General features: G+C 45.9%; 1 non-coding gene and 1 pseudogene across 1 annotated transcript; one reads left to right on the top strand and one right to left on the bottom strand.

Moving 5' to 3' along the window:
• The window catches only part of LOC123481196, a 36,948-nt pseudogene extending 12,986 nt beyond the window's left edge, over positions 1-23,962 (top strand).
• Positions 8,162-8,236, bottom strand: trnac-gca. Its single transcript has one exon. It is a non-coding gene; the product is annotated as a tRNA-Cys (tRNA).
• Positions 23,963-26,875: the final 2,913 nt, after the last annotated feature.

Below are 26,875 nucleotides of genomic sequence, written 5' to 3'. Positions count from 1 at the left end.
TCCGACTCTCTCTCCCGAGGGCCTACGACGGAACCGGCGGCTGGGTGTCAGGGATTCCTCCTCCAGGTGGAGCTATACCTGGCCACCGTGCACCCGGCACCTTCAGGGCATGAGAGCGTGTCCGCCTGATCTCCTGCCTGGCCGGGAAGGCGTTGGAGTGGGCCAACGCGGAGTGGAGGAAGATCGACGCCACGACTATTACCTACGACGAGTTCTCCCGCCGCTTCAGGGCGGTGTTTGACCATCCCCCGGAGGGGAAAGCGGCGGGGGAGCGTCTGGTCTTCCTCCGGCAGGGGAGGAGGAGTGCCCAGGAATTCGCGCTCGAATTCCGTACTCTAGCGGCAGATGCAGGGTGGAATGATCGGGCCCTCGTCGATCTATACAGATGTAGCCTCACGAGAGGACGTCCGTCGGGAGCTGGCTTGTAGGGACACCAGCCTCTCTTTCGACCAGCTGGTCGACATGTCCATCAGGCTGGATAACCTACTGGCTACCCCGCCGGACGTCCTGCGGAGGGTCCGTCCATTTCACCCTCCAGCGCCTCCGAGACGTGTCCCATGGAGCTCGGGGCGCTGGGCGCTAAAGAGAGGAGGAGTCGGCAGGCTAGGGGGTCCATCCACTGCACCAACTGTGGTCGGGAGGACACACCGCGGCTAGGTGCTGGGGATGGCCTCCTAGGGGAGATGACGACAGGTTCCGCACTGGGGATTCCCTCCAGGTGAGTAGGCGCCCCACTCACCCAGAGCTCACTGTTGCCCATTTTTGTATGCCTGTGCTTTTTCCACAGGTAGCACCTCATTCCCAGCATAAGGCGCTGGTAGATTCAGGCGCGGCTGGGAATTTTATTGATAAGAAGTTTTGTTTAGCGTTAGGGATTCCCCTTATTCCTGTTGATGTTCCTTTCCCCGTTCATGCCCTAGATAGCCGTCCGTTGGGTACGGGCTTAATCAGGGGAGGTCACGGCGCCACTTAGGATGTGTGCGCAGGGGGTCATCAGGAGATGATTCAGCTGTTCCTGATTGACTCTCCTGCGTATCCGGTGGTGCTGGGCATGCCCTGGTTGAGTACCCATAACCCAGCTATTTCCGTGGCAGGAGAGGGCTCTGATGGAGTGGTCTGCTCAGTGTGTGGGTAGATGTTTGGGCGTTTCCGTAGGGGCTACCTCGGTGGAGAGTCCAAACCAGGTGCCCGCATTGCACGTTCCTCCTGAGTATGGGGATTTGGCTATTGCGTTTAGTAAGGCGAGGGCGACGCAGTTGCCACCCCATAGGCAGGGAGATTGTGCGATAGACCTCCAGGCAGGAACTGCGCTCCCACGGAGCCATGTGTATCCTCTGTCTTAGGAGGAGAAGAAAGCTATGGAGATTTACATAGACGAAGTCTCTGAGACAAGGATACATACGGCCTTCCACTTCCCCTGCGTCCTCGAGTTTCTTTTTGTGAAGAAAAAGGATGGTGGGTTGCGCCCGTGCATCGATTACCGTGGTCTCAATCAGATTACGGTGAAGTACAGTTATCCACTCCCGCTGATTGCGACCATGACTGAGTCGTTGCATGGGGCGCGTTTCTTCACGAAATTAGATCTCAGGAGCGCGTACAACTTGGTGCGCATCAGGAGGGTGATGAATGGAAGACAGCCTTTAGTACCACCTCGGGCCATTACGAGTATCTGGTCATGCCATACGGGTTGATGAACGCTCCGTCAGTTTTCCAATCATTCGTGGATGAGATCTTCAGGGACATGCAGGGGCAGGGGGTGGTTGTGTACATTGATGACATTCTCGTGTACTCGCCTACCCGTGTCGAGCATGTGGCCCTGGTGCGTAGAGTGTTGCGGAGGCTGGTGGAGCACGACCTGTATGTGAAGGCAGAGAAGTGTCTGTTTTTCCAGGAGTCGGTCTCCTTTTTTGGGTTATCAGTTGTCTCGCGTCAGGGGTGAAGATGGAGGTAGACCGGGTGTCGGCCGTGCGTAATTGGCAAACACCAACCACTGTGAAAGAGGTGCAGCAGTTTTTGGGGTTTGCAAATTACTACAGGAGGTTTATCCGGGGGTTTTGGACAGGTGGCAGCTCCCATCACGTCTCTGTTGAAGGGGGGTCCGGTGCGTCTGCAGTGGTCGGCCCGAGGCGGACAGGGCGTTTGGGAGGCTGAAGGACCTGTTTACCTCGGCCCCGGTGCTGGCACATCCGGATCCCTCTTTGCCGTTCCAGGTAGAGGTGGACGCGTCAGAGGCCGGTTTAGGAGCCGTGCTTTCACAACGGTCTGGCGCGCCACCCAAACTCCGCCCCTGTGCTTTTTATTCTAAGAAGCCTCAGTCCGGCGGAGCGGAACTATGACGTAGGGGACAGGGAGCTGTTAGCCGTGGTACAGGCTCTAAAGGTGTGGAGGCACTGGCTTGAGGGGGCTCAACACCCTTTCCTCATTTTGACGGACCACCGTAACCTGGAGTACATCCGGGGCGGCGAGGAGGCTGAACCCTCGCCAGGCAAGATGGAGTATGTTCTTGACCAGGTTTACTTTTAAAATCACGTACATCCCTGGGTCACAGAATGGCAAGGCAGATGCGCTGTCTCGGCGGTATGACACGGAGGAGAGGTCCGTGGAGCCCACTCCCATACTGCCTGAGTCGTGTCTGGTGGCACCGGTAGTGTGGGGAGGTCGATACTGAACTCGAGCGGGCGTTACGCGCACCGACCCTAGTCCACCACAGTGCCCGGAGGGTCGGAAGTACGTTCCGCTCGAGGTTCGGGATCGATTGATCTATTGGGCTCACACGTCACCCTCCTCTGGACATCCGGGTATCGGCCGGACAGTGCACTGTCTTAGTGCCAAGTACTGGTGGCCCACGTTGGCAAGGGATGTGAGGGTTTATGTTTCCTCCTGCTCGGTGTGCGCCCAGTGTAAGGCGCCTAGACATCTGCCTAGGGGTAAGTTGCTGCCCCTGCCCGTTCCACAACGACCATGGTCCCACCTCTCTGTGGACTTTATAACAGACCTTCCCCTCTCCCAAGGGAATACTACTATCCTGGTCGTTGTGGACCGGTTCTCTAAGGCCTGTCGTTTGCTCCCCATGCCGGGTCTTCCTACTGCCCTACAAACTGCCGAGGCACTGTTCACCCATGTGTTCCGGCACTCACGGGGTACCCGAGGACATTGTGGCTGATCGGGGTCCCCAATTCACCTCCAGAGTCTGGAGAGCGTTTATGGAGCGGTTGGGGGTCTCGGTGAGCCTCACCTCGGGGTACCACCCGGAGAGTAATGGGCAGGTGGAATCGCGTAAACCAGGATGTGGGTAGGTTTCTCAGAACATACTGCCAGGACCGGCCGGAGGAGTGGTCAAGGTACGTTCCCTGGGCCGAGATGGCCCAGAATTCCCTACGCCATTCCTCCACTAACCTAACTCCATTTCAATGTGTGTTGGGTTACCAGCCGGTTCTGGCACCCTGGCAGCAGAGCCAGATCGAGGCTCCTGCGGTGGATGAGTGGGCGCGCTCGGAGGAAACGTGGAACGCTGCACACGTCCACCTGCAGCGGGCCCTCCGACGTCAGAAGGCGAGCGCTGATCTCCACCGCAGTGAGGGACCGGTGTACGCACCTGGTGATCGAAGTCTGGCTCTCTACCAGAAACCTGCCCCTCCGCCTGCCCTGTCGGAAACTGGGTCGGCGGTTTGTAGGGGCATTTAAAGTCCTGAGAAGGTTGAACGAGGTATGTTATAGATTACAGCTACCTGTGGAGTATAAGTGTATTAACCCCTCGTTCCATGTGTCCCTTCTCAGGCCGGTGGTAGCGGGCCCACTCCAAGAAAATGAGATCTTGGAGACTCCTCCGCCCCGTTGGACATCGAGGGGCACCGCGCTCCGTGAGGTCCATCTTGGATTCGAGACGTCGGATGGGGGTCTCCAGTATCTAGTGGAGTGGGAGGGGTACGTCCGGAGGAGCGGTGCTGGGTGCCGAGGAGAGACATTTTGGACCCGGTGCCTCCTGACGGAATTCCATCGGGGCATCCGACGCGCCTGCTCCGCGTCCTCCTGGTCGCCCGAGGCCGGAGTCGGCGCACGTCTGGAGCCGCGGGCCAGAGGGGGGTACTGTCACGGTTTCGCCGAGGCTGCCTCTCTCCCTTGTTCGGGCAGGCTTCGGCGTTCGTCGTCTCCGGAATTCTAGCTGCCACCGTTGTATGTTTCATGTTCGTTTGCTTTTGTCTGTTTGTTTTCACACCTGTTTCTAGTTTGGGCGTAATTAGTGTCCTATAAGTTTCTCGTTGTGTTTGTCTAGTGTGTGTGTAATTGATTTTCGTCAGTCGTGTGTTTCGCTCGGTTGAGCTTTCTCCACTGTGCTGGAGTATTTTCGCACCTGTTTGTGCGCTGTTACTATTTCGCCTTCGTGCGTATTTTCGCCTTCGGGCCAGTTGTCCTTTTGCCTTGGTTTTGGCTTTAATACAAGTCTTTGGATTATCGTTCTGAGTCCTGCGTTTGATTCCACCACTACACCTACAGCACGCCCTGACAGCCAGTACCTCTCTCTCCCATTCAGCCATGTAAATGTTCGCATATGCAGGTGTACATTTCTTAGCCATAGCTGTTCCCTCCACCTGTAAGTAGTGCTCTACCATTAAACATGACGTCATTGCTCGTCAGGCTGATCTCTAATAGTTGTAATATGTCGTTGTCCGGTCTATCCTATCTGGAAACCTATTGAAAAGTGTTCTAACTGCCTCTATCCCTACTACTGTGTTGATATTGGTGTATAAGCTATCTATATCAATGGTGAATATATATATATATATACAGTGGGGGGAAAAAAGTATTTAGTCAGCCACCAATTGTGCAAGTTCTCCACTTAAAAAGATGAGAGAGGCCTGTAATTTTCATCATAGGTACATGTCAACTATGACAGACAAATTGAGATTTTTTTTCCAGAAAATCACATTGTAGGATTTTAATGAATTTATTTGCAAATTATGGTGGAAAATAAGTATTTGGTCACCTACAAACAAGCAATATTTCTGGCTCTCACAGACCTGTATCTTCTTCTTTAAGAGGCTCCTCTGTCCTCCACTCATTACCTGTATTAATGGCACCTGTTTGAACTTGTTATCAGTATAAAAGACACCTGTCCACAACCTCAAACAGTCACACTCCAAACTCCACTATGGCCAAGACCAAAGAGCTGTCAAAGGACACCAGAAACAAAATTGTAGACCTGCACCAGGCTGGGAAGACTGAATCTGCAATAGGTAAGCAGCTTGGTTTGAAGAAATCAACTGTGGGAGCAATTATTAGGAAATGGAAGACATACAAGACCACTGATAATCTCCCTCGATCTGGGGGCACCACGCAAGATCTCACCCCGTGGGGTCAAAATGATCACAAGAACGGTGAGCAAAAATCCCAGAACCACACGGGGGGACCTAGTGAATGACCTGCAGAGAGCTGGGACCAAAGTAACAAAGCCTACCATCAGTAACACACTACGCCGCCAGGGACTCAAATCCTGCAGTGCCAGACGTGTCCCCCTGCTTAAGCCAGTACATGTCCAGGCCCGTCTGAAGTTTGCTAGAGTGCATTTGGATGATCCAGAAGAGGATTGGGAGAATGTCATATGGTCAAAATAGAACTTTTTGGTAAAAACTCGTCGTGTTTGGAGGACAAAGAATGCTGAGTTGCATCCAAAGAACACCATACCTACTGTGAAGCATGGGGGTGGAAACGTCATGCTTTGGGGGCTGTTTTTTCTGCAAAGGGACCAGGACGACTGATCCGTGTAAAGGAAAGAATGAATGGGGCCATGTATCGTGAGATTTTGAGTGAAAACCTCCTTCCATCAAGCAAGGGCATTGAAGATGAAACGTGGCTGGGTCTTTCGGCATGACAATGATCCCAAACACACCGCCCGGGCAACGAAGGAGTGGCTTCGTAAGAAGCATTTCAATGTCCTGGAGTGGCTCTAGCCAGTCTCCAGATCTCAACCCTATAGAAAATCTTTGGAGGGAGTTGAAAGTCCGTGTTGCCCAGCGACAGCCCCAAAACATCACTGCTCTAGAGGAGATCTGCATGGAGGAATGGGCCAAAATACCAGCAACAGTGTGTGAAAACCTTGTGAAGACTTACAGAAAAAAGTTTGACCTGTGTCATTGCCAACAAAGGGTATATAACAAAGTATTGAGAAACTTTTGTTATTGACCAAATACTTATTTTCCACCATAATTTGCAAATAAATTCATTAAAAATCCTACAATGTGATTTTCTGGATTTTTTTCCTCATTTTGTCTGTCATGGTTGACGTGTACCTATGATGAAAATTACAGGCCCTCTCATCTTTTTTAAGTGGGAGAACTTGCACAATTGGTGGCTGACTAAATACTTTTTTTCCCCACTGTATATATATATATATATACACACAGTATCTCACAAAAGTGAGTACACCCCTCACATTTTTGTAAATATTTGAGTAAATCTTTTCATGTGACATCACTGAAGAAATGACACTTTGCTACAATGTAAAGTAGTGAGTGTACAGCTTGTATAACAGTGTACATTTGCTGTCCCTCAAAATAACACAACACACAGCCATTAATGTCTAAATCGCTGGCAACAAAAGTGAGTACACCCCTAAGTGAAAATGTCCAAATTGGGCCCAAAGTGTCAATATTTTGTGTGGCCACCATCATTTTCCAGCACTGCCTTAACCCTCTTGGGCATGGAGTTCACCAGAGCTTCACAGGTTGCCACTGGAGTCCTCTTCCACTCCTCCAAGACGACATCACGGAGCTGGTGGATGTTAGAGACCTTGCACTCCTTGATCAAACCACAACTCTATCAAATCATGTAGGTCCCCACCAAAAATGGGTTTGGACCCCAGTGCTTCAGATTCACACGTTCTCCCTCTGGTGCAAAATTCTGTCCATGGTCCCTTATACATTAACGGTGCTGCTCTGTTTGTGCGCAGTCAGGGGAACCACCAATTGCTACAGTACAGAAGTAATGTGAAGAAGGTGATGCTACTAGTGGAGGTAGCTAACCTGCCTGGCCCTGGGAAGGTAGCTGAGGACGCCCACCAAGCCATGCTCAACATCTTTATCCCTCCACTCTCAGAAACTCTGGCGTGCGCTCCCAGGTAAATCCACCAGAGGGTGATAAAGGGTTAGGTAAAGTCTGACTATTAACAGGTCCATTGCCTTTAATTGCTCTGTCAACTATGTTCTGTACATACAGGTAATAGTGTCATAATGCCAACTGACATTTACTCCTGAGGTGTTGAACTGTTGCACCTCTATAATCACTGTGGTTATTACTACACCCTGCTGGTCATCTATGATAGTTTGAACGTCTTGAAGAACGATAATAATAATAATAATAATATGCCATTTAGCAGACGCTTTTATCCAAAGCGACTTACAGTCATGCGTGCATATGTTTTATTTTTTGTGTATGGGTGGTCCCGGGATCGAACCCACTACCTTGGCGGTTAAAGCGCCGTGCTCTACCAGCTGAGCTGCAGAGGACCACGATCTGGCCTAAATGGCCATGTACTTTTTAATCTCCACCTCGGACAGCCAGAAGAGGACTGACCACCCCTCGGAGCCTCTCTATGTTTCTGCCTTTCTAGGGAGTTTGTCCTAGCCACTGTGGCTTCTGCATCTGCATTGCTTGCTCTTTGGGGTTTTAGGCTGGGTATCGGAATAGCACTTTGTGACAACTGCTGATGTAAAAGTGCTTTATAAAATACATTTGATTGATTATGTGTATTTATTTGTAGGATCCTGACATGGAATGTAGTGCTGAGAAGACTGTTATGTGTGAGCTGGGGAATCCACTGAGGAGCAATGAGATGGTAAGGCCATACTGTTTTTACCCATAGAGATTATACAGTATATCACATCATTGGTTTTACATTATAGTCATTTAGCAGACGCTCTTATCCAGAGCGACTTACAGGAGCAATTAGGGTTAAGTGCCTTGCTCAAGGGCACATCGACAGATTTTTCACCTAGTCGGCTCAGGATCAGCGACCTTCGGTTACTGGCACAACACTCTTAACCACTAAGCTACCTGCCACCCCAAAGTTGTATTTTTTAGTGATCCAATTGACCTTTTAGTCATTTAGCAGACGCTCTTATCCAGAGCGACTTACAATTAGGTGAGTACATACATTTTTCATACTGGCCCCCCGTGGGAATCAAACCCACAACCCTTGCGTTGCAGGCACCATGCTCTACCAACTGAGCTACAGGAGGGCCAAACCCTATTTTAATGTATATTTGTGATAGTTAAAATCTCACGACCCTCCCATGGTTTGCAGGTCTCTCTGCAGCTCATCTTTGAAACATCAGGAATCAACCTGAACACCAGGGAGATTGAGTCTCAGTTACTGTTGTCTACATAAGTAACAGGAGATATTTTATACAGTCGCTCTACATCATTATATCATTATCTCATTTAGAACAGTCAGTCTTTATGTCCAAGGGGGGAATATGAATATAATTGGGTAAATAAACTAGCCAAATAAACACTTATGTTGGTGTTGTTTCCCAAGGTCAAGTAAGCAGAATGACCTGTACCCTGTGCTTGTGGTCCTGCTGATAGAGAACTCCATCCAGACTTCCATTTCCATGTAAGTGTAACTTCAGACACATACTCCATGTTGTCGTGATGCAATGCTAAGAGCCTGCATAATACTCTAACTTCCATTGTCATCCTCCTCCTTCTTCTTCTTCCTCCCCCTCTCTAAACAGAGAGAAGCCCCTGGTCCAGACCTACTTCAGCAGAGAGGTGACGGGAGGGTCAGCTATGAACACCACCAGTGATGTGGGCAGTCTGGTGGAATACACCTTCAACGTGAGACACCAACACTTAGCTAATGTCAGCCATGTTGTGGGCTAGTGAGTGATGTTTCCCGTTAACTCTGACCTGTAATTGTAGGCTGAACAGTTTTGTGAAGTAATATGTGCTGGAAATATTTTGCCAGTTGTCTGAAGTCCTGTGGGTGAGCTAGATGTAGCTAGGTGTTGGCACAAAAAAATAAATAATATGTGGTTAATATTACTATAAACACCACACTGCTTCTTCTTGTGATGTTGTGGGGGAAGAGACCCCAAATAAAATGGATCACATTACAGAACATTTAGATATAAATTATTTATGTAGAACAGACATGCTTTGTTGTCACAGAATGAGGAATCCCGTCAGCTCTGTATACATTGTCATTTTTATATCTATATCCATTCTGTTGCCATGTGTCTTTCCTGTGGTGACTGTGATAACACCATTCTACCAGGTGTCAGTGGAGGGAGAGCCTCTGGGTGCGCTGGGGACCCTGGTCATGGAGTTTGAGTGGCCCTTCGAGGTGACCAATGGGAAGTGGCTTCTCTACCTGACTGAGATTGTCACCAAAGGGAGCATCAGCGGGTTCGCCTGGGCATGTTGTTCATAGAAATGCCATGAATTGAACTGACATGATTCCTTAGAATCAGAGAGGCATGTTTGTTATACATAATACATTTCTATCTGAACGTTGCCCAACGTTATGTCCGTCCTCCCTGCTGAACAGCGCACTAGAACCAAAGATTATGGATATAATAACAAGATATCTAGCGATTTTTTTTTTGCCATATTAGCATTGACATGAAATTAGTAAAAACACCTCAAAACAAGACATGGTATCAATAACAAGATGAAACGAACTGAAACGAGACACACATGGCAGTTTCTTGTCATTCTTGCTAGCAATCTGGCCATCCAGAAACACAACAACACGCTGAATTCTGCCCCATGGAAACGCACATGCCATTTTCGTGACGTTTGTAAGTAACCCATCTATAGAAATGCATTTATTAATATCTACATTCATTTTGACACATTTATAGAAATGCATTTATTATTGTCTACATTCATTTTAGACACATTTTATTTATTACAGACACCTTAATGCAAACTTTTAAATTATATTATGTGAGCTAAACATTAAAAAAAACACACAAAAAAACATTTTCCTTAAAGTATAATTTGTTTAGATTACTAATGTTACTGTCCCCACTACAACAAAAAATATTTAAATAGATGTAATTTTTGTCCTTGAAACATTTATGGAGGACTGCTTCTACTGGGGAGTGCCAATATGGCAGGCCGGTGGCTTCAAAAGCCTCTCAATGGCCAATACATAGCATAAGCTATCATTTACATTTTCGTTATTTAGCAGACGCTCTTATCAGAGCGACTTACAAATAGAGCGACTTGCAATCATGCATACATTATTGTTTTTTTGTGTATGGGTGGTCCTGGGGGATCGAACACACTACCTTGGGTTACAAGCGCCATGCTCTACCAGCTGAGCTACAGAGGACCACTATCCAGGGTTTAAATACATCATCGTAAAAGACAGCGTGCTGACTTTTTAATTAAACTTTCCAAATTGCACAAACATACATTGCATTCGGAAAGTACTCAGACCCCTTCACTTTTTCCACATTTTGTTACGTTACAGCCTTTTTCTAAAATTGATTAAATTATTTTCCCCTCATCAATCTACACACAATACCCCATAATGACAAAGCGAAACAGGTTTTTAAATTTTTTTGCAAATGTATAAAAAATAAAAAACGGAAATACCTTATTTACATAAGCATTCAAACCAGTTGAGTTCAGGTGAATCCTGTTTCCATTGATCATCCTTGAGATGTTGCTACAACTTGATTGGAGTCCACCTGTGGTAAATTCTATTGATTGGACATGATTTGGAAAGGCACACACCTGTCTATGTAAGGTCCCACAGTTGACAATGCATGTCAGAGCAAAATCTGACAGAGCTCTAGAGTTCCTCTGTGGTGATGGGAGAAGCTTCCAAAAGGACAACCATCTCTGCAGCACTCCACCAATCAGGCCTTTATTGTAGAGTGGCCACACCTCAGTAAAAGGCACATGACAGCCTGCTTGGAGTTTGCCAAAAGGCACCTAAAGGACTCTCAGACCATGAGAAACAACATTCTCTGGTGTGATGAAACCAAGATTGAACTCTTTGGCCTGAATGCCAAGCGTCATGTCTGGAGGAAACCAGGCACAGCTCATCATCTGGCCAAATACCATCCCTATGGTGAAACATGGTGGTGGCAGCATCATGCTGTGGGGATGTTCTTTAGCGGCAGGGAGACTAGTCAGGATCAAGGAAAGATGAACAGAGCAAAGTACAGAGAGATCCTTGATGAAAACCTGCTCCAGAGCGCTCAGGACCTCAGACTGAGTCGAAGGTTCACCTTCCAACAGGACAATGACCCTAAGCACACAGCCAGGACAACGCAGGAGTGGCTTCAGGACAAGTCTTTGAATGTCCTTGAGTGGCCCAGCCAGAGCCCGGACTTGAACCCGATCTACATCTCTGGAGAGACCTGAAAATAGCTGTGCAGCGATGCTCCCCATCCAACCTGACAGAGCTTGGAGAGGATCTGTAGAGAAGAATGTGAGAAACTCCTCAAATACATGTGTCCAAGCTTGTAAGCCATACCCAAGAAGACTTGAGGCTGTAAAAGGTCTGTATACTTATATAAACCAAATTTGACATCAATATAATATTAACATTATTTCAAATAATAAAATCACTGAAACTCCACCCAGAAAGTGGAAATATGATCACAGTAAAATAAAATGTGTTCAGTAGTTTCAATACGCCATCCCATCTGATTTGGGCTTAGTGGGACTATCATTTGTTTTTCAACAGGACAATGACCCAACACACCTCCAGGCTGTGTAAGGGCTATTTTGACCAAGAAGGAGAGTGATGGAGTGCTGCATCAGATGACCTGGCCTCCATCAATCCCCACCTCAACCAAATTGGAGATGGTTTGGGATGAGTCGGACCGCAGAGTGAAGGAAAAGCAGCCAACAAGTGCTCAGCATATGTGGGAACTCCTTCAAGACTGTTGGAAAAGCATTCCAGGTGAAGCTAGTTGAGAGAATGCCAAGAGTGTGCAAAGCTGTCATCAAGGCAAAGGGTGGCTATTTGGAAGAATCTCAAGTATAAAAATATATTTTCATTTGTTTAACACTTTTTTGGTTACTACATGATTCCATATGTGTTATTTCATAGTTGTGATAGATCTTCACTATTTTCTACAATGTAGAAAATAGTAAAATAAAGAAAAACCCTTGAATGAGTAGGTGTTTCTAAACTTTTGACCGGTAGTGTAGATGGCTGTTGTTTGCAGGATAAGGAGTGTAACAATAAAAATGTAGGCAAGTTATTTCCAAATAATTATTCCAGAACAGTTAAAAAGGAATTAAATCTGTAAAATTGTTGATGTAGCTGTAACCAAGAAAATAAGAAGACATTTATGTCTTTCCCTATACCACCCAAGGCCAAATAGAACCATTTTAAAAATTCTAAATTATATTTATCCATCAAATGAATTAAGATTGAGATTGAAAATAGCTGTGCATTCGGAAAGTATTCAGACCCCTGGACTTTTTCCACATTTTGTTATGTTACAGCCTTATTCTAAAATTGATGACAAATTTTTTCCCACTGATCAATCTACACACAATACCCCATAATGACAATGAAAAAACAGGTTTTGAGATTTTTTAGCAAATGTATAAAAATAAAAAAACAGATCACATTTACATAAGTATTTACTCAGTACTTTGTTGAAGCACCTTTGGCAGCGATTACAGCCTCGAGTCTTCTTCGGTATGACGCTACAAGCTTGGCACACCTGTATTTGGGGAGTTTCTCCCATTCTTCTCTGCAGATTCTCTCAAGCTCTGTCAGGTTGGATAGGGAGCGTCGCTGCACAGCTATTTTCAGGTCTCTAGAGATGTTAGATCAGGTTCAAGTCCGGGCACTGGCTGGGTCACTCAAGGACAATCAGAGGCTTTTTCCCAAGCCACCCAGCGTTGTCTTGGCTGTGTGCTTAGGGTCATTGTCCTGTTGGAAGGTGAACCTTCGCCCCAGTCTGAGGTCCTGAGCGCTCTGGAGCAGGTTTTCATCAAGGATCTCTCTGTAGTTTGCTCCGTTAATCTTTCCCTCAATCCTGACTAGTCTCCCAGTCCCTGCCTCTGAAAAACATCCCCACAGCATGATGCTGCCACCACCATGCTTCACCGTAGGGATGGTACCAGGTTTACTCCAGATGTGACACTTTGCGTTCAGGCCAAAGAGTTCAAAATTGGTTTCATCAGACCAGAGAATCTTGTTTCTCATGGTCTGAGAGTCCTTTAGGTGCCTTTTGGCAAACTCCAAGTGGGATGTCATGTGCCTTTTACTGAGGAGTGGCATCCATTTGGCTAATCTACCATAAAGGCCTGATTGGTGGAGTGCTGCAGAGATGGTTGTCCTTCTGGAAGTTTCTTCCATCTCCACAGAGGAAGTCTGAAGCTCTGTCAGAGTGACCATCGGATTCTTGGTCACCTCCCTGACCAAGGCCCTTCTACCCCGATTGCTCAGTTTGGCTTGGCGGGGTAACTCTAGGAAGAGTTTTGGTGGTTCCAAACTTCTTCCATTTAAGAATGATGGAGGCCACTGTGTTCTTGGGGACCTACAATGCTGCAGACATTTTTATGTACCCTTCCCCAGATCTGTGCCTCGACACAATCCTGCTCTCGGAGTTCTACGAACAATTCCTACGACCTCATGGCTTGGTTTTTGCTCTGATGTGCACTGTCAACTGTGGGACCTTATATAGACAGGTGTGCCTTTCCAAATCATGTCCAATCAGTTGAATTTACTACAGGTGGACTCAATCAAGTTGTAGCAACATCTCAAGGATGATCAATGGAAACAGGATGCACATGATCTCAATTTCGAGTCTCATAGCAAAGGTTCTAAATACTTTTATAAAATATAAATATTTTTATACATTTGCAAAAATTTCAAATAAATTGTTTTCGCTTTGTCATTATGGGGTATTGTATTTAGATTGGTGAGGATTGAATCAATTTTAGAATAAGGCTGTAACGTAACAAAATGTGGAAAAAGGGAAGGGGGTCTGAATACTTTCCAAATGCACTGTAGAGTGTAATGTCTGTACATTTTGTAGGAAAGGCATGCTGACTGCTCATGTATCACAGTTATGATGAGTTTCTCTGGTATCAGATAATTCAATATGCAAAAGATATTTAACACTTAGATGGAGAGTTGATACATGTATTTAATATACGGTACTGGATTCAACATAACAAGCTGCATGCGAGTTGTCCCTTACCATTTGAATGACATACATAGAAACATGTAAACACACCTTCATGACCCATAATCACTGTGATGAATTTAAAGACATCTAAGCTGAAAGTGCAAAATTTGTCCAGATAGTTTGCCAGGGGGTAGTGTGTTTATTTATCTTCTTGACTGGTGGCACATCCATTGCTAACTTGCTGACCCTATAATGAAGACTAAGACAGTGATTGTGCAAGTAATTCTGTAGCTAGCAAGGATTATTGGCTTCAAACATTCACCATAGGTTTTTCACACAGCCAGAACTACCCAGTGTTAGCTAGTTAGATATAACCTGACACAGCAAAAAAATACAAAACTACAAATGTACATGTAAAGCTAACTAGCTACTAGCCAGGAGAAAGCTTATAGTTGCTCACGTTCGTTAACATATCAAAGTTAAGTCACATTCATACACTTTTTACTTAAATGTACTTTGTTGTTGCAAACAACAATTTCAGTGACTTGCAAAAGTATTAATCTCCCTTGGCGTTTTTCCTATCTTGTTGCATTACAACCTGTAATTTAAATGGATTTTTATTTGGATTTCATGTAATGGACATACACAAAATAGTCCAAATTGGTGAAGTGAAATGAAAAAAATTACTTGTTTCAAAAAAAAAAATACGGAAAAGTGGTGCTTGCATATGTATTCACCCCCTTTGCTATGAAGCCCCTAAATAAGATCTGGTGCAACCAATTACCTTCAGAAGTCACATAATTAGTTAAATAAAGTCCACCTGTGTGCAATCTAAGTGTCACGTGATCTGTCACATGATCTCAGTATAGATACACCTGATCTGAAAGGCCCCAGAGTCTGCAACACCACTAAGCAAGGGGCTCCACCAAGCAAGTGCACGATGAAGACCAAGGAGCTCTCCAAATAGGTCAGGGACAAAGGTGTGGAGAAGTACAGATCAGGGTTGGGTTATAAAAAATATCCGAAACTTTGAACATCCCACGGAGCACCATTAAATCCATTATTAAAAAATTGAAAGAATATGGCACCACAACAAACCTGCCAAGAGAGGGCCGCCACCAAAACTCACGGACCAAGCAAGGAGGCAAACAAAGAGACTAAAGATAACCCTGAAGGAGCTGCAAAGCTCCACAGTGGAGATTGTAGTATCTGTCATAGGACCACTTTAAGCCGTACACTCCACAGAGCTGGGCTTTACGGAAGAGTGGGCAGAAAAAAGCCATTGCTTAAAGAAAAAATAAGCAAACATGTTTGGTGTTCGCCAAAAGGCATGTGGGAGACTCCCCAAACATATGGAAGAAGGTAATCTGGTCAGATGAGACTAAAATTGAGCTTTTGGCCATCAAGGAAAACGCTATGTCTGTTGCAAACCCAACACCTCTCATCACCCCGCGAACACCATCCCCACAGTGAAGCATGGTGGTGGCAGCATCATGCTGTGGGGATGTTTTTCATCGGCAGGGACTGGGAAACTGGTCAGAATTGAAGGAATGATGGATGGCGCTAAATACAGGGAAATTCTTGAGGGAAACCTGTTTCAGTCTTCCAGAGATTTGAGACTGGGACAGAGGTTCACCTTCCAGCAGGACAATGACCCTAAGCATACTGCTAAAGCAACACTCAAGTGGTTTAAGGGGAAACATTTAAATGTCTTGGAATGGCCTAGTCAAAGCCCAGACCTCAATCCAATTGAGAATCTGTGGTATGACTTAAAGATTGCTGTACACCAGCGGAACCCATCCAACTTGAAGGAGCTGGAGCAGTTTTGCCTTGAAGAATGGGCAAAAAATCCCAGTGGCTAGATGTGCCAAGCTTATAGAGACATACCCCAAGAGACTTGCAGCTGTAGTTGCTGCAAAAGGTGGCTCTCCAAAGTATTGACTTCTGGGGGTGAATAGTTATGTACGCTCAAGTTTCAGTTTTTCTGTCTTATTTCTTGTTTTTTTCACACAAAAAAGAAGGATCTTCAAAGTGGTAGACATGCTGTGTAAATCAAATGATACAAACCTCCCCAAAATCCATTGTAATTCCAGGTTGTAAGGCAACAAAATAGGAAAAATGCCAAGGGGGGTGAATACTTTCCCTGGTGCGGTGAGTAATGATGGTAGTGCTGCACAGAGCTTTCCTTCTCACTCACACACTGCCACGCTGCTTGTAACAACCAAGAGTGAGAACAAAGCTGTCAGTGGGGGCGGGGGAAGGGACACACGTTCCAGCAGCGGAGGTATTTAAAAAAAAAAAAGGTCCTTCAACTAATCTGGTGACTTGTTTGTCAAAATAACAGTCTCGCAATGTTTTTATTTTATTTCATTTTTTAATGGGGGGGTTGGGGCATTTTAACTGCTTCTAACATAATCTCTGTTTACACCCACAGTTAATCACCAATATTTGGAATAAGGAACACTATTTGGAACGAAACACCCAATGAAACCAGACTTGGTCAAATAGGCTAAATATTAATTATGTCTGCACAAAGATAGACTGAAAAGGTCAATGATATTTTGGGAAGTTAGTAGGAGTTCTCTTTATTTTCATACCAGTAATTATGTGATGCAATGTGGTTCTTTGTCTGTCTCCTCCCCTTCTTGTCTCTCCCCCTGCTTCCCTACCTCCTCTCCTTTTTGTCTCTTCCTCTACTCCCTTTTTCTCTCTCTTTCTCCTCCTCTCTTCCGCTCCTGTCTGTCTCTCTCTCTCCAGTTGTCAGAGAACAGGAGCAAGCGTCCCAAAAGAGGGCTGGAGGGTGAACACCTACATATCATCGAGCCTCAGGCAGCCATTACTTTGCTACCTCATCATAAAGAAACCTATCTACTGGTGAGGACAGGCCATTTGAATAATTAACCATTAGTCCATGATCTATTAATTCAGATATTAAGAGATTAATTCTGAACATAACATCATATCTAGACAGATGTATGGTCAATTAGAGGTTGTAGACACAACGTTGGTGAGCTTTCACTTCAATTATGGAGCGGCTAGAGTGTCTGGTCCTAATTCTTGACTTGTCTGTGTTGTGAAGGAATGTTCAAAATGGACGGCCCGCTGTGTGATTTTCACTTGTCCCTTGATCAACATGTCTACCTCTGCCAAGATCATTGTGAGGTCACGGGTATGGGAACAGCACTATGCTAGAGGTCAGAGGTCAGAGGTTAAAGCAGGACTACAACAATGCTTTGAGGATCAAGGTTAGAGGTCAGGCACAATGAAACTGGTGACGGACAACCCCACCATCAAGATGGAAAGTGAGACCAGAGAGGTTAGTGTCTTGATGATAATGGTTGATGATGATGATGATATGTAGACAAATGGTATGGATTATATGGATATTGCTCATGCTATTCTTCTCCACGCCCCTCTCTCTCTCTCTCTCTCTCTCTCTCTGACTCCCTCTCTCTCTCTCTCTCTCTCTCTCTCTCTCTCTCTCTCTCTCTCTCTCTCTCTCTCTCTCTCTCTCTCTCTCTCTATATCTCTATCTCACTCACTCACTCACTCACTCACTCAATCACTCAATCACTCACTCACTCCATCCTCTTCTCTTTCATTTCCAATCCTTCAGTTCGTAGTAGACATTGACCCAGTCCTTGGAGAGGAGACGCCTTACGAAGTTTCGCTTTGGATCCGCGGTAGCAAGGATCCTACTGTTAGGAGTCATCAGCATCATTCTATGGAAGGTGAGAACCCTAAGGACTACTTTTAGATCAATACCTACTGTATAGACTGGTTGGTTGTTTAGAAACAAAACTGACGCGTGGCAACTATGGGGCAAAACAGACAGGGTTGGCTTAGAATGTTGACAGCATGGAAGTTATATTGAAAACATAAATACATTTGCACAATGAGCACTTGTTGTCTCTCAAATACATCGTTACAGTTGTTGGTTACATAGCTAGCACATTTTTGCCATATTAGCATTGACATGAAAAAGACAAGATGAAACTAGCTGAAACGAGCCACTTAGGATTCCCAACATGGCAGTTTCTTGTCATTGTTGCTAGCCATCTGGCCATCCAGAATCACAACAACTCACGGACTTCTGCCCCATTAAGGCGTGCACATTGTTTTCGTGATGTTATTTACATTTACATTTTAGTCATTTAGCAGACGCTCTTATCCAGAGCGACTTACAGGAGCAATTAGGGTTAAGTGCCTTGCTCAAGGGCACATTTACGTCATTTAGCAGACGCTCTTATCCAGAGCGACTACAAATTGGTGCATTCACCCTATAGCCAGTGGGATAACCACTTTACAATTATACTTTTTTTTTTTTTTGGGGGTAGAAGGATTACTTATCCTATCCCAGGTGTTCCTTAAAGAGGTGGGGTTTCAAATTTCTCCGGAAGGTGGTGAGTGACTCCGCTGTCCTGGCGTTGTGAGGGAGCTTGTTCCACCATTGGGGTGCCAGAGCAGCGAACAGCTTTGACTGGGCTGAGCGGGAACCATGCTTCCGCAGAGGAAGGGGAGCCAGCAGGCCAGAGGTGGATGAACGCAATGCCCTCGCCTGGGTGTAGGGACTGATCAGAGCCTGAAGGTACGGAGGTGCCGTTCCCCTCACTGCTCCATAGGCAAGCACCATGGTCTTGTAACGGATGCGAGCTTCAACTGGAAGCCAGTGGAGTGTGCGGAGGAGGGGTGACGTGAGAGAACTTGGGAAGGTTGAACACCAGACGGGCTGCGGCATTCTGGATGAGTTGTAGGGGGTTTAATGGCACAGGCAGGGAGCCCAGCCAACAGCGAGTTGCAGTAATCCAGACGGGAGATGACAAGTGCCTGGATTAGGACCTGTGCCGCTTCCTGTGTAAGGCAGGGTCGTACTCTCCGAATGTTGTAGAGCATGAACCTGCAGGATCGGGTCACCGCCTTGATGTTGGCAGAGAACGACAGGGTGTTGTCCAGGGTCACGCCAAGGCTCTTCGCGACTCTGGGGAGGAGGACACAACGGAGTTGTCAACCGTGATGGCGAGATCATGGAACGGGCAGTCCTTCCCCGGGAGGAAGAGCAGCTCCGTCTTGCCAGGGTTCAGCTTGAGGTGGTGATCCGTCATCCATACTGATATGTCGGCCAGACATGCAGAGATGCGATTCGCCACCTGGTTATCAGAAGGGGGGAAAGGAGAAGATTAGTTGTGTATCGTCAGCGTAGCAATGATAGGAGAGGCCATGTGAGGATATGACAGAGCCAAGTGACTTGGTGTATAGGGAGAAAAGGAGAGGGCCTAGAACTGAGCCCTGGGGGACACCAGTGGTGAGAGCACGTGGTGCGGAGACAGCTTCTCGCCACGCCACTTGGTAGGAGCGACCGGTCAGGTAGGACGAACCAGGAGTGAGCCGCGCCGGGAGATGCCCAGCTCGGAGAGGGTGGAGAGGAGGATCTGATGGTTCACTGTATCAAAGGCAGCAGACAGGTCTAGAAGGACAAGAGCAGAGGAGAGAGAGTTAGCTTTAGCAGTGCGGAGAGCCTCCGTGACACAGAGAAGAGCAGTCTCAGTTGAATGACCAGTCCTGAAACCTGACTGGTTTGGATCAAGAAGGTCATTCTGAGAGAGATAGCAAGAGAGTTGGCTAAAGACGGCATGCTCAATAGTTTTGGAAAGAAAAGAAAGAAGGGATACTGGTCTGTAGTTGTTGACATCAGTGGGATCGAGTGTTGGTTTTTTGAGAAGGGGTGCAACTCTCGCTTCTCTTGAAGACGGAAGGGACATGGCCAGCGGTCAAGGATGAGTTGATCAGCGAGGTGAGGTAGGGGAGAAGGTCACCGGAGATGGTCTGGAGAAGAGAGGAGGGGATGGGGTCAAGCGGGCAGGTTGTTGGGCGGCCTGCAGTCACTAGTCGCAAGATTTTATCTGGAGAGAGAGGGAGAAAGAAGTCAAAGCATAGGGTAGGGCAGTGTGAGCAGGACCAGCAGTGTCATTAGACTTAACAAACGAGGATCGGATGTCGTCAACCTTCTTTTTCAAAGTGGTTGACAAAGTCATCCACAGAGAGGGAGGGGGGAGTATTCAGCAGTGAGGAGAATGTGGCAAAGAGCTTCCTAGGGTTAGAGGCAGATGCTTGGAATTTAGAGTGGTAGAAAGTGGCCTTAGCAGCAGAAACAGATGAAGAAAATGTAGAGAGGAGGGAGGGAAAAGATGCCAGGTCGGCAGGGAGTTTAGTTTTCTTCCATTTCCGCTCAGCTGCCCGGAGCTCTGTTCTGTGAGCTCGCAATGAGTCATCAAGCCACAGAGCTGGAGGGGAGGACCGAGCCGGCCGGGAGGATAGGGGACACAGGGAGTCAAAGGATGCAGAAAGGGAGGAGAGGGAGGGTTGAGGAGGCAGAATCAGGAGATTGGAGGGAGAAGGATTGAGCAGAGGGAAGAGATGATAGGATGGAAGAGGAGAGAGTAGTGGGAGAGAGAGAGCGAAGGTTGCGGCGGCCGCTACCATCTGTGTAGGGGCAGAGTGAGTAGTGTTGGAGGAGAGCGAGAGAGAAAAAGGATACAAAGTAGTGGTCGGAGACATGGAGGGGAGTTGCAGTGAGATTAGTAGATGAACAACATCTAGTAAAGATGATGTCAAGCGTATTGCCTGCCTTGTGAGTGGGGGGGATGGTGAGAGGGTGAGGTCAAAAGAGGAGAGGAGTGGAAAGAAGGAGGCAGAGAGAAATGAGTCAAATGTAGACGTGGGGAGGTTGAAATCCCCCAAGACTGTGAAGGGTGAGCCATCCTCAGGAAAGGAATTTATCAAGGCGCAAGCTCATTGATGAACTCTCCAAGGGAACCTGGAGGGCGATAGATGACAAGGATATTAAGCTTAAATGGGCTAGTGACTGTGACAGCGTGGAATTCAAATGAGGAGATAGACAGATGGGTTAGGGGGAAAATTGAGAATGACCACTTGGGAGAGATGAGGATTCCTGTGCCACCACCCCTCTGACCAGATGCTCGGGGTATGCGAGAACACATGGTCAGACGAGGAGAGAGCAGTAGGAGTAGCAGTGTTTTCAGTGGTAATCCATGTTTCCGTCAGTGCCAGGAAGTCGAGGGACTGGAGGGTGGCATAGGGCTGGGATGAAGTCAGCCTTGTTGGCGGCAGAACGGCAGTTCCAGAGGCTGCCTGAGACCTGAACTCCAGGTGTGTGGTGCGTGCAGGGACCACCAGGTTAGAGAGGCAGCAGCCACGCGGTGTGAGGCGCTTTGTGTAGCCTGTGCGGAGAGGAGAGAACAGGGATAGGCAGAGGCATAGTTGACAGGCTGCAGCAGATGGCTACAATAATGCAGAGGAGATCGGGATGAAATGAACTAAACATCAGGGAAAGGAGAGAGCAGGCCTCCCTCACCAAAAAAAAAATATATGTATAACTCTCCCAACTTCCACCTCAGAAACTATAATTGTTTCACTGAACCACCCGAGTAAAACTCTCCCAACTTCCACTTTAGAAATTAGAATTGTTGTAGACTACAGCAGACTGTTATCAGTAGCTGTAATTAAGTACAGCAGCTACCAACCACCTAACGTTAATGCCTCGGAAGAGGTTAGAAAAACAGCTGAATGGTAGCAGCTAGCTGGCTCAATCACAGGTACTCTTAAGCATGAAATAACATTGGAAACAATTAACCATAGTTGCAAAAAAGTTACCAGTAGCTACCCGCTAGCTAGCTAGCTTTGTTGGTCCAAGTAGTGGGTAGGCTAGCCTCGTGCTTCGGCCGGAGTCCGCCGAATACAGTCCTTACCTACAAAATTACCTACAATAACCTTCAATAACTACCTGAGTAAGCTACCTATAATACCAAACTACAATACCTACCTACAATCTAAATACATGGTTTAAGCTTAACTCAACACCATATAAGAAGCCAAGCTTACCTTTCATAACGCAGCAACGATTAAACGTTGGGTAGCTAGCACAAAGATATTGTATTTAGCTACCACAGCCTGGCTGGCTAGCAATGGCTACTGTGTTGACTTTGTTTGAAAAACGGCGTCGCTGCGAACGAATGTAGCTGGCTAAAAGGATATTGTTTTTAGTTGCAACCGTTGCTAATAGCAACTCGCCAGCTAATCCAGGAGGTGAGTTAGCTAGCTAGCCGTGCATACATCGGCACCGCCGAATACAAAAGTAACCTACAATAACTACACAACAGCTACCCACAACAGCCCACGATGCCTACCTATACTACTTAATAATATACAGCCCACGATGCCTACCTATAGTACCTAACTACAATCTAAATACATAGTTTAAGCCTTACTCGACAAAGCCCAAGCTATGTATAAAGCCAAACTGGCAGACTGCAATCAGTAGCCGAAATTAAGTACAGCAGCTACCAACCACCTAACGTTAATGATAATGAGGTTAGAAAAACAGCTGAAGGTGGCAGCTAGCTGGCTCAATTACAGGTACTCTTAAGCGTGAAATAACATTGGAAACAGCTAACCACAGTTGCTAAAAGTTACCGGTAGCTACCCGCTAGCTAGCTAGCTTTGTTGGTCCAAGTAGTGGGTAGGCTAGCCTCGTGCTTCGCCGGAGTCCGCCGAATACAGTCCTTACCTACAATAATTACCTACAATAACCTTCAATAACTACCTGAGTAAACTACCTATAATACCTAACTACAATACCTACCTACAATCTAAATACATGGTTTAAGCTTTACTCAACACCATATAAGAAGCCAAGCTTACCTCCTGCTAGAGAAAACACAACCTCTCCCGTCAGCACTGCCTTAGCTGCATGTTATCAGCTAACCCATCTATACTCATCCTGTATTTGTATTATTTTTGGTTATCATGTTTGAATGTATAACTGTTATGATATGTCTCTTGCACACTGCTTGCATGCAATAGTATCCCGTCTACCCCAATGCACCAGGGGGAAAAATTATTCTATGTAGCCTACATGTGTGAGTGCCTTTTCATATCGACTGTGTTTTTATCAAATATGTTGTTGTACTGTACCTATCAGTGATACTCCATTAAACTCAATTGCGCTAGTTGGCTAGTTTTAGTATGATACTGCTATCAAATAGCCTACAGTATGTATGTGCTGCCCCATTAAAGTCAATAGCACTAGCTTGCTAGCCGTTAGCTTCTCCATGTAGCTCCAGTGAACTGTATCTCATGGTCCCCCAGTGTGGCTTCTTCAGGAGGGCCAGCAGGGGGGAGATGTACGAGGCCAAGGCCCAGAAGGCTGAGATGAAGATCCAGCCCTCAGAGACGAAGAAGCTGACTGAGGACTACTGAGACAGGAAAGGCCTCCACTGAGGGACCATCCTATACTCCACAAGGGCTCCTGGGTAATGCAGTCCTTCGGCCTCCGCCACTGGCAGCCGGGGCACACTAGACGTAACGCCTTGTAGATTGTGGGATGTAGTTGGTTATAGGCAATTAATGTGTAGAAGGGAATTTGGATTTCTTCCATACTAATTTTTCTTCACTGTCAATTCTAATTAGCTTTTGTGTCGCCCTTCTTTTTCAGGCTGATAGATTGTACTTTAACTACATTTGTATTTCTTCTACTAACCTAAATGGTCTAATTCTGTCTAATTCCTGAGTTTAGCCTCCAGATTTTTCAATTGTTACATATAAAAATCAACACTATTTGAATATGGCTTTCCCTAATGTGTTGTCTGTCTTCCCAACAACTTGGCTTCTTCAAACTGGCCATCTACTACCAGATTATGCCAAAGTACTATGGAGTGAAAATCCGTAAGGAGGAGCGCTACCAGTTCAACATTGGCTTCCGGCCGGAGGATGCAGGCAAGAAGTACTGGATCACCAACTGGACAGAGATGCAACGTTACTTCTACTGAAACCCTTACCTTTGTGTTTTACATTGTAGGTGGGGTGTGCTAAAAAATCCCAGTTTGGTTGTAAATTGATTTATTTTCCTACCACTTCATATGTAAGTACTGAAAAGAAACAGACCTTTCATGTATCTTTTTTGTTCCACATGATCTATTTGCATGTTCCTGAGGAAAGTTGTCCTTTTTTTCTAATCAGGTGAATTAGTCTGTAGAGAATCTGTAAAAAATCTTAGTGATTATAAATGTACTTGTCCTTGTTTGTTTTACAATGTCACTGATTGTCAGTGGTTTAGCAATGATGTCACTACAACAGTAGTTTGGGAGATCATTTTAAACTGTGCAGAGCTTTATCGATTACCAGGATGACTTTGTTATAACAGAACAACAACAACAGTGATGGATTCAGTGTTGACACTTACATGTCTGTGGATTGCATGCAGTACCCTTCAGTGCAGGGTCAAGCAGTAAGATATTGGTGCACTGCACACAGGCTAATTTGATCTGCACAGCTTTAGAAAGAGAGTATATTTGCAGGGTTAAAAGTAGAGATTTCCAAGTTAAAGTTTAAAGACCCTGTTATTTGCAGTTGATCTTGGATGGATAGAAAGCACATTACAGGAGTAGCGAAAGAAGTGGTATGAAATGGCAGTGTATAGTTTAGGTGACCCTGCTTGCCCTATCTATCCTCTGTATATCTACTTCTCACTATGACCGCTAAGCACTCCAGAAGGAAGATATAGAATAGCCTAGTAGTTGCTTGTTTTTATGCTCCATCTTTTGAACTAGACTATTTGGTGGTGGGATGGGATGGTTGGAGTGCACTTGAATTCTGAATGGCTGACAGAAGATGAACGCGTCCCTAAATTATTATTTAACTGGACCGTGTGGTTATGACAATAGAGCTTCGTTGCTGTTGTTCTAGTTGTAATCATATAGAGGGAGTCGTAACACTGAACGAAATGTATACTGTAGGTCTGTGGCCTGCCATGAGATTACTGTACGTGACAGCAATATCGGCAGGCTACAGACAGGCTACAGAGCGTGATTGATGGGATTTGATGTTTTCATTTCTTCGTAGTAAGTAGTAAGCCCTAGGACTCGATTCAATCTTTATCGCTGAAGCGTTACAGATTGCGCGATAGGTCATTTTCAATTGAACATATGCAGCGTTTACTGTGAATGCAGTCTCCGCTAACGCGGGAACGTTGCCTTTAAATTTCAATCACACTGTAGCGCTGAACTTCCGCGATACGGATTGAATAGAGCCCTAGTGTGCAAATGACCGACTGTTTGAATGACTGCATTTCTCCTGAATCATTTACATTGTCTCATTTTACTTGTGTGTTTTCTTTCGGCGTTCGTTACTACGCTTCATATTTCCAAGTGAAGATGTTTGGAATGTTTGGAAGGCAGCAGAGCATTTCTCATTGTGGTCAACCTGCAGAACTAATGCCCACAGAGCAGTTCTCAGTCAACAGAGTAGACTTACAGTCATGTGCGCATACATTTTTACATATGGGTGGTCCCGGGGATCGAACCAACTAGCCTGGCGTTACAAGCGCCATGCTCTACCAATTGAGCTACAGAGGACCACACAATTGTGGCTGAATGGAAGAAAGTCCCTGCATCAATGTTCCAACATGTAGTGGAAAGCCTTCCCAGAAGAGTGGAGGCTGTTATAGCAGCAAAGGGGGAGACCAACTCCATATTCATGCCCATGATTTTGGAATGAGATGTTCGACGGTCATGTAATGTATCTTGAGGCAAAGATTTGACAGTGTAGCCCACAATTAGCAAAATAGAACTCAATTGACTGAACATTACATTTATTTAAATGTCTATACCCTGTTTAGCCTATAGGCCTACTGAATTGAATTTTAATGCAGTCATCTCTGTTCATTTGAAGCATGTTTTTAACCTTCACTTGTTTGTAACAATTGCAAAGACATTGCAACTTTATAATTGTAGTCAGCTTCGTTCCGAAGTTATTGGCTGTCACAGAGATAAACAGCTTGATTCTATGTTTAGCGGAGATCTTCTGTGTATAAAGTGATGCGGAAGGGCAAAAAAGCATCTAACGACGCACTTTGAAAGCATATCTATTCAATCAGTTCTATACAATCAGATCCGCCTTAGCCGACATCTGCATAGCGGTTGTTTTTGTAGTGTCGAGGTGGAACTGTGTTAGAGCTGTCAAATCCACAAGCGGCTCCGGGCATTATACCTAAATAGGACATTGTAATTGGCTGCACAGAGTGTCATTAAGAGAAATCCCATGCCTTGTTTACAAGTTCGAACACTGGAATGTAAGATGTAATCTACACCTCGATTAGGCTGATAGAAATCCTAATTATTTTGTTGAATGATTTTTAATTTGAGCATCATTATTGAGAGAATACAAAGAGTGTGCAAAGCTGTCTTCAAGGCAAAAATGTCTTCAATATTATTCGACAATGTAGAAAATAGTAAAAATAAAGAAAAACCTTGGAATGAGTAGGTGTGTCCAAACCTTTGACTGGTACTGTATATCCACTCCATTGTGTCCTCCTCCCAGAGTGCAAAGAACCTTGGCGTGACCCTGGACAACACCCTGTCGTTCTCCGCTAACATCAAAGCGGTGACCCGATCCTGCAGGTTCATGCTCTACAACATTCGTAGAGTACGACCCTACCTTACACAGAAAGCGGCACAGGTCCTAATCCAGGCACTTGTCATCTCCCGTCTGGATTACTGCAACTCGCTGTTGGCTGGGCTCCCTGCCTGTGCCATTAAACCCCTACAACTTATCCAGAACGCTGCAGCCCGTCTGGTGTTCAACCTTCCCAAGTTCTCTCATGTCACGCCGCTCCTCCGCACACTTCACTGGCTTCCAGTTGAGGCTCGCATCTACTACAAGACCATGGTGCTTGCCTACGGAGC

Source organism: Coregonus clupeaformis, chromosome 31 (assembly GCF_020615455.1).
Source record: "Coregonus clupeaformis isolate EN_2021a chromosome 31, ASM2061545v1, whole genome shotgun sequence".
Lineage (NCBI taxonomy): Eukaryota > Metazoa > Chordata > Actinopteri > Salmoniformes > Salmonidae > Coregonus > Coregonus clupeaformis.
The sequence above is the reverse complement of the archived record's forward strand: the minus strand, read 5'-3'. Positions and strand labels throughout refer to the sequence as shown.